The sequence below is a fragment of the Camelus bactrianus genome, unplaced genomic scaffold (genome assembly GCF_048773025.1).
Source record: "Camelus bactrianus isolate YW-2024 breed Bactrian camel unplaced genomic scaffold, ASM4877302v1 HiC_scaffold_10, whole genome shotgun sequence".
Taxonomy (NCBI): domain Eukaryota; kingdom Metazoa; phylum Chordata; class Mammalia; order Artiodactyla; family Camelidae; genus Camelus; species Camelus bactrianus.
This window is the reverse complement of record NW_027413875.1, coordinates 1-20,602: the sequence shown is the minus strand read 5'-3', so window position 1 is coordinate 20,602 and position 20,602 is coordinate 1. Positions and strand designations below refer to the sequence as shown.

The following is a 20,602-nucleotide window of genomic DNA, read 5'->3' as shown; positions in this document are numbered from 1 at the left end:
ATCTGAGCCGAGCCCGTCCAGGCTGGGGTGGGTGGTGCTGGGTTCAGAGGAGTGGGGTACAAGCGGGAGGCGGGCGTCGATGGAGGGGAGGGGGAGGGGGAGGGGGAAGGGAGAGGAAAGGGGAGGGGAGGGGGAGCAGGGATGACGATGGTCTGGGGCTTGGCGTGTGGGGTGGGGGTGGGAGGGATGGTAGCCATCCTATGACTTTCTCTCCCTACCCCGCCTTTTGCAAGTCTGTTAGAGTGACAAGGTGGTGCTGGTTTCTGGCTGGTGCACACCATAGTGATTCTGTTCTTCTTTTTCCTGGTCTTTTTCAGGAACCCTCGTCCCGAGGGACTGAATCTAGTGCCCTGTGCTGCGCGGTACGACCTAGGGGTCGAATCTGCCAGGAGAGGACTTACAAGGATTTGGAGGATCCTGGAAAACTGCTACCATCCAGAATCCTACATGGATGTTCAAGATCTTGTGGATGGACGGACGGACGGAAGACGGATCGAATGGAGGCCCCGCCCCATCCCCTGGACCCCTTGGCCCAGGAGGATCGTGATGGGTCTGGAAAGGACTCTTCCGACGAGGGTCTCGGGATGGACTTTCTCGGTCTGCGGAAGGTGTTTCTGCACAAAGAGGAAGAGAGGGGCGTTCTCGGCCAGAGAGCCCGAACCGCCTCCTTTCAGGGATCCGCTCCAGTCAGGGTTGGGGTCGGGGTCAGAACGCAGCCACCGACAGCTCCCCTCCCTCGTCTTGGCTCTCCAACTTGGGAAACCCTCCTCCCTGCCCCCTCACCCATCTTCTCGTCAGCCGGCCTCCAGCTTCCCCGTGCCAACCACCTCTCTCATGCTGCCGGACTTTCCTCCTCCTTGGGCTGCCAGGAAGCTCTCCCGCTCCTCCACGTGCTTTGGCTTGGAATCCCTGACAAACACAAGCGGTGCTGGTGGGCGGGGCCGTGGGCGGTGGCAGAAGGACTCCCTTCATCTTATGGGAGCGATTTTTATCTCCATAGAGGTGGCGATTGAGAAAACACATAAAATCACTCAGAAGAATACCCATGTGTAGTATCCCTGACCTAGATCCGTGTCTGTCTGTCTGTCTGTCTGTCTGTCTGTCTGTCTGTCTGTCTGTCTCTCTCTCTCTCTCTCTCTCTCTCTCTCTCTCTCTCTCTCTCTCTCTGCCTCTCTCTCCATTTCGCTATTCTCTGTGTGTGTGTGTGCGCGCGCGCGCATGCGTGTCTGTCTGTCTCCCTTGTCTCTCTTTCCTCTCCTCTCCCCTCCTCTCCTCTTCCCTGTTCTCCCCCCTTCCCCCTCACCCCTCCACTCCTCTCTTCTCCCCTCCACTCCTCTCCTCTCCCTCTTCTCCTCTCCCCTCGCCTCTTCTCATTTCCCCTCCCCTCCCCTCTTTTCCCTCCTCTCCTTTCCTGTCCTCTCCCCTTTTATCCCTCCTCTCCTCTGCTCTTTCTCTCTCTCTCTCTCTCTCTCTCTCTCTCTCTCTCCCCCTCCCTCTCTCCCTCTCCCCCCCCTTCACTTCCCTCCCTCCTCCCTACCCCCCCAACCCCTACCTTCACAGGGCCTCATAGATTGCAATCGGTTTCCATGAAATGTGATGAAGAGGGAATGAATTTTAGAATGATATCCCCATGCCATCGAATCCTTCTTCCCCAGGGATAGCGACTTATTTGTGGTCGTGTTTGTTTTTGTTTTTCTTGTTGTTGTTTTGGGGCACATCGAGGGCGCAGGAGGCGTTGGGAGTGAGGGTGATGTTTCTCTTTCTGTCTGTCTCCTCCTTAGGACGGATTTTAAGAGGAGGGAGGACTCACAGAAATCTACCATCTTGTCTCGTACTGCAGCTGTGTTTGAGCTTCCTATACGATCTGGGCGGAACACTCCCCACCCTCACCTCAAGCCGCCATTGCCGCCCCCTCAGCCCCCTGCACCCCCGTCCAGTCCCACACTTGGGGCGGTGGTTGGGCATGGGGGGATGTTGGCGGGGTGGTGGTTGGTGGGGGGTGGGGGGGTGGAGGAAACCAGAAAACAGACCACTGTGGCACGTGGGTGACTGGGGCTTCAGGGTGAAGGAGGATGAATAAAATGGCCGGAATTAGGCTAACGGATTGCTTCTTCTTTTTTTGGCGGGGGGGGAGGGGAGGATCATTAGGTCATTCATTCATTCATTCATTCACTCATTCATTTGCTGGGGGGGGTGTCATTCGGTTTCTTATGCTCGCCCTGAAAACGGTCAACTGTCCTGACTGACTGGTTGCTGCTCACGGTTCCAGGCCTGTTGTTGAAACTGGAAGCTCTCGATCTTACTGTTTCTACTGTATTTCACTCATTGAAAGTCATCATCATGCTGGGTCTCTGAGTCTTTCTCCGAGGAGAAGGTCGGTCACGGGACTAATGACCTGACAAAATAGCCTGAGTGACCAAGAAGGCCACACCTTGAGTGCTTATGAGATAACGAGATCTAACCACCAGCCTCTATAGAATGGGTCACCTGGAGGCATCGTGACACCATTCTGAGTCTTCTGATGAGAAAACGATTCTGTGGATGGTGATCGATGCCCGATTGTTTGAGCTATGGCTCTAGAACCACCCCACCCACTCCATCCCCAAGGTGGGTACACAGTTTTGAAGACGCTAGCCTGCTGTGAATCCCCTTTGCCCGGCAGAGTGATAAAATGGCCTCTTTGCTTCTAAGCTCCAAGACCTTGTCTCTGGATTCTTGGGCTCGTCGGGGATGGGGGCCGATCTTTTGGCAACAAGCGTGCTTCAGAAACAGCGGATGCCCGAGAAGGACACTCTGCCTCTCCCTCTTCTTCCGGGCCTGAAATGGGGAGGAAAAAAAAAATCGCTTCCCCTGGAAGCTGGAGTCCGGAGCCCGCCATCCGGAGGGACTTCTGGCTTGGCCTTCTCCTGGGGTGGGGGGGGGAGGGCACGACACTGCACGTGTTCTTTGTCAACTCCCTGTTTCTCTCTTCTCGAGTTATCTCTTTGGGACGGCTCCCACACTGGGTGAAAACAGACAGACAGGCTGGTATGTCTCCCTACCCCACCCTTCGCCCCCAAATGACTGATCTCCTGTCCCATCAGAATCACCACTTGTTTTCCAACGTGGCTTTCTTGGATCCTGGAGGACTTGTAAAGGAAAAGCCCAGCTGGGCTAACAAGCTAAAGTCACAAATCTAAGTGTGATAAGTGTCCGTTTACTGATCTAAGTTCTGCTGGGCTAACTCGTAAATCTGAAGTTTAGTGTCAGTTTACTGGGCTAACAAGCTAACTCGTAAATCCAAGCTCAACAAGTGTCAGTAACGTGATCTGTTCCAAATTGATAAGCTCCAGTGTACTGATCCTTTGCTTTTTGTTGTTTGAGTCTTATTGGCGAATAGACCCATATTTGTAATTAACCCTATGAAACCTCATGTGCACGTCTTGGAGGTGCTCAGAGCTTCGGAGCAGAAGCCCCTCTGAGCCCGCCGGCGTAATAAATCTGAGTACTCCAACCCTCAGAGTGGTGCTTGTTTCTTGGCTGGCCTGTCATTTCCGTAACAGACTGATATCAACTTAGAGCCAAGATGGGCGCAGAACTGAAGGAGCTTCTCGGCTGGCCTAAGAAGCCTGTCGTCGTGATGTGGGAGGCATTCTTTACGAGGGACCTATCTGATTAAGTGCTTGACCGCCTTTTGGACTTTGAACCAACTTGGAGATAGGAACTAGGATGAGAGGGCACCCGAAATAGCTCAGCAAACTCTTCTCCATCCTTAGAAGACAGACAGACAGACAGACAGACAGACAGACAGACAGACAGACAGACAGAGTGTGTGTGTGTGTGTGCGCTGCGCGCGCGCGCGTGTTTGTGCGCGTGCGGGGGTGTGGGAGAGGGAGGAGATGACGTCAGCGTACTGGACACTGTTTCAGTGACATGGGGAGTGCTGTCAACTAGGAAGGAACGTCATGTATTCTTCAGCCTTGTGTCTGTACAGGTGGGTACACTCAGGGTTCCAGAAAGGATGGGATATTCCTGGCAGTCGTCTACTGCCCTGGCATCGAGGGCTGGCTGGCTGGCTGGCTGGCTGTCATCCAAAGTGGAGGCTCTCGTGAAAGGGACGGAACCGAGTCCCGAGGAGATGCCTCCTTCACTGACTTTCATGCAAACACAGTGGACCACAGCCTCCGGAAAGAGGGTGGGTGGCACACGTGGCCCCAGTCTGTTCTGTCCATTCGGCAAATGGCCTGGGTTAGGGGAAACCCAGCATGGCGACCATCCGACAGGCCGACCCACCGACCCACGGACGTGCTCGGTTTCTCCCAGCTCCCTGGATGACCTCCCCCACCCACCCCCACCCCACCCGCATTCCTTCACCCACCGTGGTGTCTGGTGTCAGGGCACTTGGAAGATGACTCCCATTGTTCAATAGACAGGGGCAGGAAGATTCCTATAGGACCGCAAAAACAGTCAACTGGCCATACATACATACATACATACGTACAAACTTTTTGTCCCCAGAGGCCTCAGACCTCCTCTCTCTGGACCCGCTGAACCCCAGTAACTGGCCCCCATTCAACTGCCACATAGTAGGGGTCATCCAGACGTTCTTGGGATGGTAGGTATGACTTCCAAAGGGGTTGAAGCCTTCCTTCCCCCGCTGCAAGCCTGATGCCCTCAGCATGGCCAGGACACTGCTACAAACAAACAAACAAACAAACAAATAAACAAACAAACAAACACACACACACCACCACCACCACCACCACCACCACCACCAACAACAACAACGACAACAAAAGACAAACACATGCGTATGTGACTTGGGGACATACTTTCCGCAGCCTCCAGGGACGAAGGCACTCGCTTCACTGGGTAAATCCTACGAGGCTTCACTAAAGCGCTTGCCAACTTACTTCTCAGAAGGATCGATCTCTGCCCCCATCACCCGCCATCATCAGGCAAGGTCGTCAGAATCCATGGGAGGTATAGACTAGAAGAAGAAGTAGAGGAAGGAGGAGGAGGAGGTGGAGGAGGAGAATCAGTGACATGAGGTGTGTACGACTTCTTGTCTCCAAGAGGATTGAGTTTTAAATTTTTTTCTTTTCAGATACAAGGGAAAATAAACTTTTGTTTTTTCCCCTTCCTTTCCTTTTAGAGGCGGACACCCACATGGTAACTATCATACCTCTGTCAGCAGAATGGAACCCTTTCTCTTTTTCTCCCTCCCTGACCCTTCTGGGATTCAGAAATCCTCCGTGAGGATTTTTCTATTCTTGGCAGCAGAGTTATTAGCATCATTGACTTGGAGGCAAAAACTTAGGTTTCCATTAAACTGGGATAGACATGCATGGATAAGAGATACTAGTGCTACTCGTTTTCCTTAGGGTTCCCCTGTGTCTGTGGGGCGTGTGTGTGTGTGTGTGTGTGTGTGTGTGTGTGTGTGTGTGTGTGTGTGTGTGTGTGTGTGTGTGTGTGTGTCTGTGTCTGTGTCTGTGTCTGTCTGCCTGCCTGCCTGCCTGCCTGCCTGCCTGCCTGCCTGCCTGCCTGTTTATTGTAGGAACTCTCTGTCAATGGAAGTATAGTTGACTTACAATGTTGTGTTCATTTATGACGTACGGCATAGTGATTCACTTATTCACACACACACACACACACACACACACACACACACACGTATACTTTTTCAGGATAGGTTATTACAAGCTATTGAACATAGTTCCCTGTGCTAGACAGTAGGACCTACTTGTGTACCTAGTTTGTATAGGGTGGTTTATATCTGCTAATCCCAAACTCCTGATTTATCCCTCTGCCCTCCCCCGTTCCTCCACCCTACCCTGTCCCCTGTGTTAACCATCGGTTTCTTTTCCATGTCTGCGAGTCCAGTCTGTTTCTGGTTTGTAAATAGGTTCCTTGGAGTCTTTTTAAAATGGAGTTATTTATGTATGGATGGGTGTCTTGACTTACTTTCAGATCCCATCTAGAAGTGATGGCATAGGATATCTGTCTTTCTCTGGGTGACTGACATCACTAAAGCTACGGAACGCTTCACGTATGTGTGTGTGTCGTCCACGTTCAGGGGCCGTGCTGATCTTCTCTGGATGGTTCCCGTGTTAGTCGATGTGCTGTGGCAGCAAGCGCTTGCCTTAGGGTTTTTGTCTCAACCTGAAAGCCGGCCCGGAGACTGAAAGTCTTCTAGTTGCCTCCACTATCTGCCTAGGACCATCTCCACGAACGTTTCCCATTTTCTCTCACCCTTTTGTCTTGGCATCATTGAGTACTAAAATGCTCCGTCTCCTGAAGCCCTGCAGACTGAAGCTGGGCAACGGGAGGTAAACGTCAGAGAAATGGCCACAACAGCTCCTGTGGAAACCATCCTAGGGCCTGTTTTTGGAGGAGCCGCTCAGAGAGTTGAGCCGAACACCCCAGGACATCATCAGAGGCATTTCATACTGCTCGAGCCGTTTCGATGACCCCGATGTGTGGAAATCTCCTACCAGACTGACCCCCTACTCCCGGCCCTGAATCTGGTTTCTCATCTGCTCCAATGATTAACCTTTGTGCTGTACTTTGGTTTTCCACACAAGTGCCTCTTAGGCGATACCTGACTGCTTGCTCCCTAGGCCTAGCTTCAGAAGCCCATCGACACCACCGCCTCCTGAGACGAGATACTACAACTGTTTCCTTGAACAGACCTGTTCTCAGAACTAAGAAACTGGGTCCATGAAACGCAGGCCCTCTAGGAAACTATTCCCTCCCTCCTGCCCCCACACCACACGCACGCATGCACGCTCAGACGCACGCACGCACCCACGCACGCATGGACGCACACGCACAGTCAACAGCCCAGCTTTTAATGTGTAAAACTTCCAGGGAAGTTACAGAATAGGGAAATGTTGGGGTCCAGAGTAGGCTGCCCCAAAATGTGCCCGATGGACTATGCTGAATGAAAGGGACTTCACAACTGGCCAAGGGGGAGGGTATAGGTCAGTGGTAGAGTGTGTGCTTAGCAAGCAAGCACAAGGTCCTGGGTTTAATCCCCAGTACCTCCGGTCAAAAATAAATACATAAAATCGAATTCCTCTCCCCGCCCCCCCCCAAAAGTATACACTGCTGTATGTCAACTCTGTCTCAATAAAACTGGAAGAAAAAAAGGAAAAAAAAAATGATTTAACAAAAGAAAGAAACAAACAAACAAAGAACTGCCCGAGGCAAGAGGAACACTCTGGCCCTCCTTTCTGCCTCCCTGGAAGCAGGGGAAAAAGAATTTTGTTTTTTTAAAGTCTCCCATCCCAGAGGAATCTATCAAGTCAGAGGTCTGCTTCCATGCCCTTCCATGATTCTCAAACGGTGTAGTGGGGTTTACCCAGATTAGGAAAAGGAGGGGACTCCTTTGGCCTGAGACCAGGCGAGATTCTCCCCCTCCCTCCCGCCTCCCTCCGTGCAGTTGGGACGGGGTGGCCTAAGGGTGGGGAAATTGAAACCAAAGAACAAAAGCCGTTCAACAGAGAGGAGCCGGAGGCCAAGTCAAAGGCTCTGACCTGAGCACAGAGCTTTCTGCATTTGAATGAAGCGATTGAACGAGGCCCTGCCGAATGGATCCTCCTGACGTCCCCGCCCCCGCTTCCAGGAGACAGTCAGTCGATTTGGGACCGATCGGTGGAGAAGGCCTGGGAGGCGGCGGCGGCGGCGGCGGCGGCGGCGGCGGCGGCGGCGGCGGCAGAAGCGGCGGCGGGGGCGGCGGCGGAAGCAGCGGCGGGGGCGGGGGGTGGTGGTGCGCGGGCGGGGGCGGGACCAACGGTCGCTCCAACTCTGCCTGCCTGCCTGCCTGCGGGGCTGAGGCCTGAGGGCCACGCTGGTTCCTGCCACTCAGGGAAACTTCTGCGGGTGTTGCCGAAAGATCGCCCTCCCCCACCCCGTCCCTGACGAGCCAAATAACCCAGAGACAGGGTCTTAGAGTTTAGAAGAAAAGAGGCAGCTTGATTGCTTTGCTGGGCAAAGGGGACTCACAGCAGGCTAGTGCCCTCCAAACTGTGAACCCGTCTTGGGGTTGGGGTTTCATGCTTCTGTGGACGAACAGGTTGGAGCATGAAAGGGAATCACAACAGGCGGGAGCACAAAAGGTGCTCATGATCAACAAGGGTCTCTGATGAAACTTCCTCCTAAATCTGGATGAGTGTCTGGTAACATGGGACCTCCTGGTGGTCTAGTAGGTCATCAGCCCGTGACCTTCTTTATCTGGTCAGACTCACCTGGTGGCACCAGCGCCACGGAGGAACTCGGGGTGGGGGGTGGGGGGTGGGAGGGGGCTGGTCGTTCTCCTGAGCTTATCCTCCCGTGACTCCCTTCCTGGGGAAAGACTCAGACGCCAAACATGATTGTCAAGTTGAACGATCAGAGGAAGGTCAAATCAAACAGTTAGAATCGACAACTTTAGCTGTTTTTAACAGTGGGCCTGGAGCTGGGAGCGGTGTCTGGTCAGTCGAGTTTGCTGATCGTTCTAAAAGCAAGCAGTAAGCATAAAGCCAAAAATTGGCTTAGCCTAAGTGCGGCCACTTCATGATTCCTCCTTCACTGGGGGCTGAGGCGTGGGGGAGGGCGGGGGTGGGGGACAGGACTGAGGTGGCGGCGAACTTCTCCGTGAATGCTCGGAGCCGAACTGCTCTCTGGGCCGAGGTCTGAAAAAGGCCTGAGTCTCAGCTATGACAGATTCTCTCTCTTTCTGGGCACATGGACTGACTCGCCCCGCATCCTCCCATCCTGTCAGACCCTTTGGACACACACCTCCACCTGAAGAGTTCTTTGGCCTCGTCCAGAAAAAACAAACACACGCACGAACAAAACCAAACGAGCACACAGAAACCCTGCTGATCTCCTTGGACCCCATTCACTTCGGAGAGTCCCTCTCGTAGAAATCCCCTCTGCTCGATGATTTCACCACAGCCGCCTCCCTTTCTCCGGCACAGTGACCCCCCCACCCCCACCCCTGCGTGGGCCCTGTCCCTCTACCTATCAAAAACCAAACCCCAGGAGAAAAGAAAATCAGAATGCTGTTTTGAGCCACTGGATCTGTGAAAGGAACCAAACAGAAAGCTGAAATAACCAAACCAGCAGAACACCAAAAGCGAACAGACAGATACCCCAGAAAGAAGGGCACGCCGACTCTTGCCCCTTTTTTCCTTCCTGGAATCAGGACATAACATAGATCTACACCCCACCCCCCCACCCCACCCTCCCCAGATGTCTTCTTTATGCCGGAACGAGAGTGACGTTCTTATTGTCAACGGTGCTGTTATGGAAATGACAGGCCAGCCAAGAAACAAGCACCACTCGGAGGGTTGGAGTACTCAGATTTATTACGCCGGCGGGCTCAGAGGGGCTTCTGCTCCTAAGCCTTGAGCACCTCCAAGACGTGCACATGAGGTTTTATAGGGTTAAGTACCAGCTTGGGGTATTCGGCCAATAGGCACGCAATAGCTTTAGCAACATCATTATCACGAAAGTAGAGGCAGTGAGGCAGCAAACCAACATTTCAAGGCCAGATATGTCTCTTTGAAAATCCAGCTGGCTAGCAAAATATGAACAGGGAATCAGCAAACCGGCACTTATTAATTTAGATTTACGAGTTAGCCCAGCAGAACTCAGATCAGTAATCCGACACTTGTTACACTTAGATTTGCGACTTAGCTTGTTAGCCCAGCTGGGCTTTTCCTTCACAGTGTAAAGCGGAGAAGGAGAGAATTCTGTACAAACAGACCTCGATGAAAAGAATCCTCACCCTCTTTTAGGCCCCCACCTCAACACACGTGCGCGCACACGCGCGCACACACACACACACACACACACACACATACACACATGCATGCACGCACGCGCGCGCGCGTATAGTTACTCCTGTTCTCTCTCTTTCTCTCTCCCTCTTCCTTTCTTACTGATTTTTTAAAAATGTTTACTGATAACACAGAAAAAAATTGCTTAAATCTTGTCCAGGAATGATATTCATTTTTGAAAACATGATATATATTGTAAAGGATTTGGGCTCCCTTAGAAAAATCCCAGTCCAGGCACGATTGTATAGCACCTCCTTTCACTTTCAAGTGTCTCATTTCAGACAATAAAGTAGCCAGTCATCTTCCTTATGCATGACCTTTGTAACTGGCACAAGTCAAACGGCACAAAATTCAGACCCAATCTCCTGATCCATATGATTCTCATATTCTTTTTTTTTTTTTTTTTTTTAGCGAGTCCAGAAGCTATGGGTCTGTGCCAACCACCCGTGGCTGTTCACTATCCAGCATTTCTTCCATTATCTTTATGTTGTCCTGTTTCTTGGAAGTATTAGTGCAGCTACTTTTCCCGATGGTCTGTCTCTGTCTCTGTCTCTCACTCTTTTCTCCTTCTTTTTTTTGGGGGGGGGGAGGAGGGGGATGGGTTTGATTAGGTTATTTATTTATTTTAATGGTGGTTCTGGGGATTGAACCCAGGGCATCATGCATGCTAAGCAGGCACTCTAACAATGATCTATATCCTTCTCTACACCGCCCCCCCGACCCTCCAGCACCCCCCCCCCGTCCCCGGCCAGGGCCTGTCTTTGCTCAACCCAATAGAAAAGCATTTATGTTTTGCCAGTTTCCTGGGTCCTTCTTTGTTTCATAAAACTGAGAAGAAATACACGTGGAAGTTCTCTCCTATGAATTGAACAGACTGAAGATCCATAACCAAATGAGGTGGAAGTGCAGAGAGTACCATACGGGAACACACCGAGGCACATCGTCATCAAATTGACCAAAATTAAGGATAAGGAGAAAATATTAAAATGAACGAGAGAAAAGCAACAAATAACATACAAGGGAACTCCCGTAAGGTTATCAGCTGATTTTTCAGCAGAAACTCTACAGGCCAGAAGTGGGTGGCACAACATACTTAAAGTGATGAAAGGGGAAAACTGACAGGTAAGAATACTCTATTCAGCAAGGCTCTCGTTCAGATTTGAGGGAGAAATCAAAAGCTTCACAGATAAACAAAAGCTACAAGATTTCAGCACCATCAAGCCGGCTTTACAAGGAATGATAAAGGATGGTCTCAAGTCATCAAATCCTAAGGAAAGAGACCAAAAAGATGACAGAGAAAGGGAGGGGGGGAGAGAGGGAGAGAGAGAGAGGGGGAGAGAGGGGGGGGGAGAGAGAGAGAGAGAGAGAGAGAGAGAGAGAGAGAGAGAGAGAGAGAGAAAGAGAGAGAGAGAGAGAGGGAGGGAGGGAGGGAGAGGAGACCTTCGAAAGATTGCTTTGCCTGTTTAGGGTCTTCCGTTGTTCCTTAAAAATTTTGAAATTGTTTGTTCTAGTTCTGTGAGGAATGTCGTGAGTATTTTGACAGGGGTTGCATGGAACCTGCGGATTGCTTTGGATAGTGTGGCCATGTTGATAGTATTGATTCTTCCAATGCAAGAGCACAAGGCATCTTTCCATTTCTTTGTGTCATTTCAGATTCTGGAGTATAGATAACCTCCTCGATTAAGTTTATTTTTTGGCATTTTACTGTTTTTGACTCAATGGAAGTGTTTATCCCAGTTATAAAATTCTGGTTTTTAAAGTGGAGGGGGAAAAAAAAAAAGGAAAGGAAGGGCCACAAATGGCAAAATATCCTTCTTTCTCATGGGTGAATTGTATTCCATTACGTGTGTGTATGTGTGTGTGTGTGTGTGTGTGTGTGTGTGTGTGTGTGTGTGTGTCCCCTCTTCTTTATCTATTCAAATATTGATGTGCACTTAGGATGCTTCCGTATCTTGGCAATCATAAATGATGTTGCTGTTAATAGCAGGGTGTGTGTATCTTTTTGAATTCATTCTTCTTTTGTGGTTGGCTTTATTCCTTTGATAAGTATGTAAGTTTAAAAAGCTAAAGCTCTAAACCTTCCTGGAAACAATGAACAGTACATATATGTAAATTAAAAATATATGTGCAGTAAAAACATTTTAAAAAAATAAATAAATAAAAAAGAACGAAAGACAAGGAAATTAGCTATCAAGCCGTGAAAGACATGGAAGAAACTTAAAAGACATCTTACTAAATCAAAGAAACCGGTCTGAAAATTGTTACCAACTGTACAATTCCAACCAAATGACATCCTGGAAAAGGCAAAGCTCTAGAAACAATCAAAAGATCATGGTATCCAGGGGTTTGGGGAGAGGGAGGGAAGGAGGAATGAACAGATGCAGCGTGAGGGATTTTTAAGGCGATGAAATTATTCTGTAGGATACCATAGTGGTGGCTACATGTCATTGTACATTTGTCAAAACCCATAGAACGTACAACCTCAAGAGTGAACCGTCCTGTAAACTATGGACTTTGATGGATAATAACGTGTCCATGTCGGATCATCAGTTTTACCAAATAGGCCACACCGATGAGAGATGTTGAGGGGAGTGGAGGATATATGTGTGGGTGGGGAGGGCTATGTGAGAACTCTCTGTATTTTCTGCTCAATTCTGCTGTGAGCCTGAAACTGCTCTAGGAAATAAAGTCTATTAATCAAAAACAAAAACAGAAACAAAAACAAAACACCCAAATGAGGTGAACCAGGATTCAGTCATCCAAAATGGAGCTGGACGGCCAGTGGGAGGAACTTTGTTGCAGACATAGTCCTGTTTCAGGGAGGGGGACGTTGTCCCCTCCCTCTACACATCTTGAGTTCTCTGGGCTTGACTGATCCAAAAATGGACCCCAGACGGATCGTTGAGCAGGAGCGACAGGGAACCTACTGTCTTTCATTCAAGCACTCATGTGTCCCCGAAGCAGGCAGCTTTTCTCCGTTTTAGGACAAGAAATCAGCCCTTTGTGCGAAATGGGCCGGGCTGAGAGCCTTTGGTTTTGGGTGACCCGTCCGTGAAGAATCGAGACGGAGTTTGGGTTTTGGGGAGGGGGGGAAGCCCCTGAAAGAAGTCACGAGGTTGGTTGGTTTCTCTAGGCTTCCGGGGCCTGAAGGCTCTCAGTGGGTGATCAGGGTGTTTTCCTAAGTCCAGATGCAGGGAGGGCACCCTCCACGGAAGTGATCGATTTCCCGCTTTCAGGGAGACAGAAAGAAGAGTCTGAGGGTCCCTCTTGCGTCTGCTGGCCCCTCGGCTTCTTCGGTCACTCTCATTTCTAACCCATCCGTGTGCCACGGAGGCACATACATGTTTGGGGTGGCCTCCCCTGGGTCCCGACACCGGCATCAATGGGGGGAGGGGGGGCATGAGTGGTCAGAACTGTATCAAGCTCAAGGGCACCACCAACCGGTTTCAAAAACAAATCTGCCAGCAGCTGCTAGCCGCAGCCTGGTCGTTTCAAAGTTCCCGCCTTGCTCTTGTGGTGTGTTTTCTTTCGTTTCCCCTTCTCCACTTGCCCCGTGGGGTAGTCTGATGACACACACTTCCAGTGCTTCTTTCTTGCATCTGTGTCTCCTGGGCTGCAGTCCTAAGAGCCCCCCCCCCCCCATCGCCCCCGCCCCCCCCCAATCAACTCGTTTCTTTACCCTCCACCAGGTCTCCTGGCTTGGAAATCTCGGCTCACAGCATGTGTCTCGTGTCCTCTCTGAATTCACGGGCCCAGCCATCCACCCTAAGGAGACGGAGGGAGGGAAGGAAGGTTTTGACCTGGCGACCTTCCTTGCCGGCATCCTCCGGATTTGGGACCCTTCAGTGCGCCACCTGCCACCCGCCATACCACTCTCACCCTGAGGCCTAGCCCTCGGGGCTCCGTCCACGCGGAAACCTGAACGCGGACGGACCTGGACGGTGGGCGGGGTGGGGGTGGGGGTGTGGAGGGGCTTGCTTCATCACTGCCGGAACCGTGGAGGCGACCGGGACAGACGCGTCCTTCAAGAGGTGAAGGGACACGTAGCCCGGGCTAGGTCCGTGCCACAGCATGTGATTTGGCTCTAAAAAGGAAACCAGGGACCCGTGGAGCCGAGAGACCTGTGGGAGACAGGCGGGGCCGTTTCTGCGTGCCCCTGACTCCCTGAAAGAAGCCAATCTGAAAAGGTGGCATCCTGTAGGGTACCGGCTCTGGATGACATTCATTCTCAAAAGGGCAAAAGCCCCAGAGAGGGTGAAAAGATGAGTGGGGTCGGGGGTGGTGGTGGTGAAGGTTGTCTGTGTGGGTGTGTGTGTGTGCGGGTGTGTGTGTGTTGTGGCGGGGGGTTGTTGATGAATAGGTGGAGCACAGGGGACTTTTAAGCAGCGAAACTCTCCGGTAGGTAGGTCCACGATGGGATGAAAACCAACGTGTTGGATATGGCAATACCTAAGATGGGGTGAACTGAAAGAACCCTTCTGGGTGTCCCGCCCCTCAGCCGAAGTTTAAAGTCCTTCCTAAAGCCAGAAGGTAAAGACACACGAGAGCAATCTGAGGGGCCATCGCTGAGGAGTAACAGCGAGGCCAGTGAATCCAGTGAAAGACTGACTGACGTGGGGGCCTGGGTCCCTCGGCTCGACCCCCTTCCCCGGGAAACCGAAGCCTTCGACGCAGGGATGCGCTTTGACACGCTTCTGTCTCATCGGAGAAGGCTTCTTCTGCCTGGCATTGCGTGACGGGGCCGAGAAACCCGTCCTCTCCTCCTCTGCGTGAGGTAGCGGTCGCTCCCGCCTTTGCGCAGCGTTGAAGAAAGCTACCAGAAACACGGTTCTGCGTTTCTCTCGATACCGTGGGCGAGCGTCACGGCTTTTCCTTGCGTTCCACCATGCAGTCAGATAGCATTCTCAAAACTAAGCGTGCCATGCAAATTTTCCTTTTCCTTTTTTAAAGTGACTGTCAAGAACTTAGGCAGCATCGAGTGAAAACGTTGGGCACCTTCATCTCTTGGTTTGTATGGAGCCAGCTAGGTCATCAGACCCACGTCACCATGATTTCTGAATTCTAAGATCCTTTCCAATCCATGATATTGTACATTCCTGGGTCATGGGATGTCACTATGGCTGATCAGGTCAAAGGGAATGTGTCCCTCCAGAGCGCTTATTAACACGTCAGTTTATTTAAACGACAACAAAGGAAATTCCCTTCGGGCGATATTCATTCCACACGCTAAAGGAAAGCGATAGGTTGTGTGCCTGAGCCCACACAGTGTGACGCAGGAACGGGGTGGGGGTTGAGGGAGGAGGAACTCTGGCTAGTGTCCGGGACCTAACGGGAGATAGAGTGGAGGATTTTTGCCCTTCTTCAGGGACAGGGTGAATCGGCCCGAGGTTGACTTGTGCGCTCAGAAAGAGGGCCTTTACCGGATGCCCCGAGCAAGCAGACTTTTCTTTTCTTCTTCTTCTTTTCTTTTTTCAGTTTTATTGACATAGGTTTGACATACAGCCCTCTATCAGTTTCGGGTGTACAGCACAATGATTTGACTTCCATAGACTGTGAAGTGATTATTAGGTAACTTTAGTGACCAGGAAACAACGATATGTTAAAAGGGGGTTTAATCAACAGAACTGCTATTTCTGATGATCATCTATTCCTAAGAGAAAGGACAGATGAACACTCCAAAATGCAGGAAGTGCATAGTCACAGAATGATGAACAATCTTTACCCGTGCCGACGTTTTGACGCCAGGATACGTGGAAAGCTGAAGTTTTAGAACATAGAAATATTTGGCTCTCCATTTGACCTGGAAATCTCCTTGTTGGAAAGAAGCTAATTTCTCCTCCTCATCCTCGTCCTCCTCGTCCTCGTCCTCGTCCTCGTCCTCCTCCTGCCTTTTTAACTAAAAAAATAAAAAAATAAAATAAAATAAAAATTTTTTAACAAGAAGTTTTTATCTTTTTGGAGGGGGGACGGGTCATTAGGTGTCTTTATCTACGTTTCAATTAATTATTTAGATTTATTATACGTTTTCAGTGGTGGTACTGGGGACTGAGCCCAAGGCCTTGTGCATGCTGAGCACGCACTCTACCGCAGAGCTCTACGCTTTCCCAGAAAGGAGCAAATTTCTAAACATAGAACTGGATGAGTAGGTCAGCTTTTTGATCTCATAGAAGCAGCGGCCCAGTTCTCTGGGGGGAACCCTCCTTATCTTGTCCATCTCGACAACGTCAGAAACGTCTGTCTGCATAGCCCACAGTGGCCAGAGACTGAGGCCAGGGGGCTGAATCAGGTAGAACCTGAAACCGAATGGAAGAAACAAACAAACAAAAAAGGGTGGGGAGGGGCACGCGGAGGCCTTTTTAAACGTACACACTGCTGCGTGGTCTCCCTCGTCGAAACTCTAATTCGCAGCCTTCTTAAGGAGAAATATACACCTGAAACGTCTTTTTTCCACACAGAGTTTAAAAGCTTTCACCCTCTGAGCCGAAAAACCTTACCCGTCCCATCGGTTCTTTCTGAGTGAGTGGGTTCTCTAGTGTCCTACGCGTCTGCTGGGAAACAAGCTGCTGGAGAACCAGCAACTAGAAACCAAGCTGCACCAGCATTTCCATGAGCGTAAAATCTTACATTCACACTTACTTGCTTAAAAATGCACACGCCTGCTTTGTTTTCATGTTTTACACAGTCGATGACCTATAACATGTATGATGCTCAAGAAATTGTGTGAGGGGCAATCCTGAGATTGACCGTGAGGGCGCAACAGATGGCAGATATTTCCTTAGGGTAAAACAATGGACGGTCATGGGAAGCCAGATCATCCATTAACAGAACTTGGTTCTGGCAGGAAAGCATGTGGTTTAACCCCGGGGAAATATTTGCTATCTCGAGATGTCCCAGAGGCAATCACAGGATACACTTAGAAATTTTGCATCCCCCGAGGAGGGTGATTGTTCCTGGAAGGGATAGGCCTGAAATGAATCAGTTAGCCAGCAAGCAGAACTTCGTGCTTCTGGCATGAAATATCTAAAGCCCCACCTCTTTGATCGCATTTCTTTTTTTTTTCCCTGAGCCGTATACTCCCAATAAACAGGATGTCGACCAGGCTTTTGGCACTCTAGATCCACGAGACCTTGAGTCCCCTGGTCCCATTTTCGCTCTTTACTTGGTCTCTTTGTTTCTTAATTCTTGCGTCGCCCGTCCTCAGACACGGTCCCGAGCTGCGCTGGACGCAGCACCCGTCCTACCCGACTCGTGAGTGACCTATAGTTTTTAAATGAAAGCTACAAAATCTCTGGTCATGTCGATCTGCTGGTCTCGTCTGTATGAGACAGGGCAGTACCTGAGTTTCAGAGACACACACAGACACACACACAGACACACACACACAGACACAGACACAGACACAGACACACACACACACACACACACACACACACACACACACACACACACACACACTCTAAAGGGAACAAAGAACAAAGAAAGATAGAGAAAGAAAAAGAAAAAGGCTCAGGGGAATAAAGGATTCGCTTGCTCTCTGTGACATGACCCAGTAGACCTAGTTGTCACGAGACAGGAAGCTCAACCCTCCGTGTTTACATTATCTGTTCCTGAGCTTTCTTGCAGAAAATTCTCATGCGTTTCTTTCCCCTCACGGAAGTCTTCTCTACTCCCCACAGAGCCTGGGGCGATGGCTCTTCACCCTGGAGCCGCCTGCGGCCGATCCAAGATATCGGATGATTTATGGAAGTGATCAGTGATCCTGAGACAAAGCCCTTCCTTTAGGTAGAAAAGCATGGCCCCTGCTGCTCAGGGAGCTGGCACTCCCCCTCCCTCTCCCCTCATGCCACCTTCTCCTTTGTGCACAAGCTATCGCTTTCGCAAAAGAGCTTGGCTTGCCTGAGAGTCTTGTGGAAGCCATCCTCATTTCTATGGTACTGCCGTCCAAGGATCTGGAAAGGGCCCGGTCCCATGTATGCATGTATGCATGTAGGCACTTGTGTATGTCCCCGGCTTGTAGGCCTGGCATGTTTCTTCCTCCACATACACTTGCCAGAGTTCATTCATGAAAGAGCTCTATGGAACTGGTTTTCAAGGGAACATGCAGGCAGGGAATGCGAACAGGAAGGAACCCAAATGTTTTCCTTCAGGTTGACATGATCTAGGACAGATCCTTTCATCCAGAAAAGCAAATGTCAAGGGATCGGTCTCGTGAAAAGAGCCATGTCTTGATTGTGACGAGCAGCATTCGAGGTGAAACTTTTCGCCTCCCTAGGTTTACCCCGAATCCATTAAGTTCCTGTGGGTTATCTCTGTCATGAAACGTGTCAGCCAGGAAAAAAAAAAAAAAAAAAAAAAAGAGTCTGGGAGCGATGGTTGGCTCGGTCTCAAGTCTCAGGAAGTGTTCACACCCCAAGCAGTCCGAGGGGGTAGTGTGTGTGTGGGGGGGGGGGAGGCGGTCCATCTCTGAAACATTGGTGCCTCCTCCACGTAGTTTTTGGTCCCTTGCAACTGAAGCATCTGGCGACGTCCCTGGAATGTTTAGATCGTTTCCAAAGAAGATGAGATACGGAAGCGTTCGTTCCTGGCTCCATGAGTCGAAGGGGACGTGCTTTAATATCTTTCTGACAGAAAAGACTCGAGATCTGTCAGTGTGTTGGCCGACATGACTGGTATACCTTCGGAGGATGGATGGACCTACAGACAGACAGACAGACCGGAATACATACATACTTACTTACATACGTACATATGTAAACATACAATACAATACAATACAATACAATACAATACAATACAATACAATACAATACAATACAATAAAACAAAACAAAATGAAACAGAATAAAATAAAATAAAATAAAATAAAATAAAATAAAATAAAATAAAATAAATTAAATTAAATTATATTAAAATAAAAGGATGCTGTGAGGAGAAAGTGTCTGTTTCTGGCTAGGACCAAATCATGTCCCTACGTGGACCGGTTGGGAAAGACTGGTGTCCCAGATGGTTCACCGTGACTTCCTCGTGAACATTTGCTGTGACCGATTCGGGCTTCGGAACAGTCACGGTCTCGTTCTGAGGAACGTCTCCTGGAAAGCATGTGGAGACCGTCTTCGTCTGCCGTCCTTAGGAAACGTTCCAGCAGAGCGGGTGTCCGAGAGCCTCTAGGGGCGATGGCTATGCTTCGTGGACGTCTGTCCCTCTTCAGGCCGAATTTCATGGAAGTATGCTGATCTGGCCAGCCGACAAGTCTGAATGGGGGTGATTTTTTGGTAGAAATGCGCGTCCTTGGAGAGACCAGGGGAAGGGGAGCATGTCTCAGTGGAAACTCTCGTACAGCGTGATAGAGATGAGAATGCGGTTCTGTGTCATCATCTTTGCGTGCTTCCCGCCACCCTCCCCCTCCCCGCCCCGCCCCGCCTTCCACTGATACGCTGGGCCACGTCACGCGTGCTTCGAGTTTTCTCCGATGGTTGGCCAACGCTCTTCCGACTCCCGTTGCCCATGGTTCTCCCGCTTTGGACTTGGCATCCTCGAGAACCAAAGCCGCCCTTTCCCTGAAGCCCCGCCGAGCCGGGCTGAGCAGCTGGACATCCGCTGGAGAGAGGTCACTGCCATGTCCCCTCTCGAGACCCTCCTCCTGCCCGTTGCTGTGGAGGCCACTCAGAAAGTGGACCTGAACCCGCATGCGTTTTTCAGGCCACCCGAGCCTCTTCGAGCCCGACGCCTAGACATCTTCCTGACTGGTGGCGCTCCGGACTCACACCCTGGGTTTCTCGTTGGCTTCAGCCACGGACCTTTGTCTTCCTGGAACGAAAGACCAGACCGGTTTCATCAGGTGGAACCACCTGCCTGGTGGCGGGACTGTCGTGGAACCCTATGGACCACCCCGAAGTGTATATGCAGCCCAAGGGTGATCTCTCCAGTTGAACAACCATCGAGGCCCAAAAGGACCCCTGCCCCGGGAAGAAAGAAACTTTGACCTTGACCCTTAGCTGCCCGAACGAGAATTTGGATCAGGGTTGGGTAGGGTGATGGAGATCTCCCTTGGCACAGTTCCCGTGTGCGGGACTTTCAATGACTCTGTCTTCCTGAAAGGACACCCGCCCCCTGACCACGCTGTCTCGTCATCAGTTTGTTTCCACGAGGGACGAACCGTCATTGTGTGCACGACAAAGTTGGCCGCTGCCTGTTTGGTCCGCCATCGCTCCGTAAGGGACCGACGAAGTGTGCGTCGTGACCAGTGACCGATTTCGGAGCCCGTGGGTGGTGGGCGGGTGTGTATCTGTTTTCCAGGTCACGCGCGACGCGGTGTGTCGTGGTGTGGCCCGCCCGGCCACCCCACCTCCCTTCCCCCATGGAAAATCAAGGGAGAGTATTGCCCGAGACAGACGAAAGTGCAGCCACGAAACCTAAAAGGATGACCCTGGATGTCAACTTGGAGGTGGCTAGGAGACGGCTGAGCATGCATAGGATCACACTGCACTGCCACCGTGTGGGATGCCGCACATGTGTCGCCGTCGTGGTTTTCATCTCCTCCACCTATTGCCCTCACCTACATCCACTCTTTATCTCACTGAACTCTTTTTTTTTTTTTTTTTTTTTTTCCGGTAAGACAGTGAGAATTTTCCCTCTCTCTCTCTCTCTCTCTCTGTCTCTCTCTCTCCTACTGTCTCTCATAATTGACCTGACAAGGGGATGTCCGTTTTCACGTGTCCAACATAGCGATTCGGGATTCTTCCATGTTCCACGATGATCACCGTGATGAGTCTGGTTACGGATCAGTCACCGGACAC

At 50.7% G+C, this 20,602-nt stretch overlaps 1 long non-coding RNA gene and 1 other non-coding gene across 2 annotated transcripts; both read right to left on the bottom strand.

The window, feature by feature from the left end:
* Positions 1-4,465: 4,465 nt before the first annotated feature.
* On the bottom strand, positions 4,466-7,706 carry LOC141576494 (uncharacterized). Its single transcript, XR_012504927.1, has 3 exons — positions 7,518-7,706; positions 4,812-4,969; positions 4,466-4,673 (listed from the first exon to the last, which is right to left on the bottom strand). It is a non-coding gene; the product is annotated as an uncharacterized LOC141576494 (long non-coding RNA).
* LOC141576502 (U6 spliceosomal RNA) lies at positions 6,009-6,117 on the bottom strand. The gene has a single exon (XR_012504933.1). It is a non-coding gene; the product is annotated as a U6 spliceosomal RNA (small nuclear RNA).
* Positions 7,707-20,602: the final 12,896 nt, after the last annotated feature.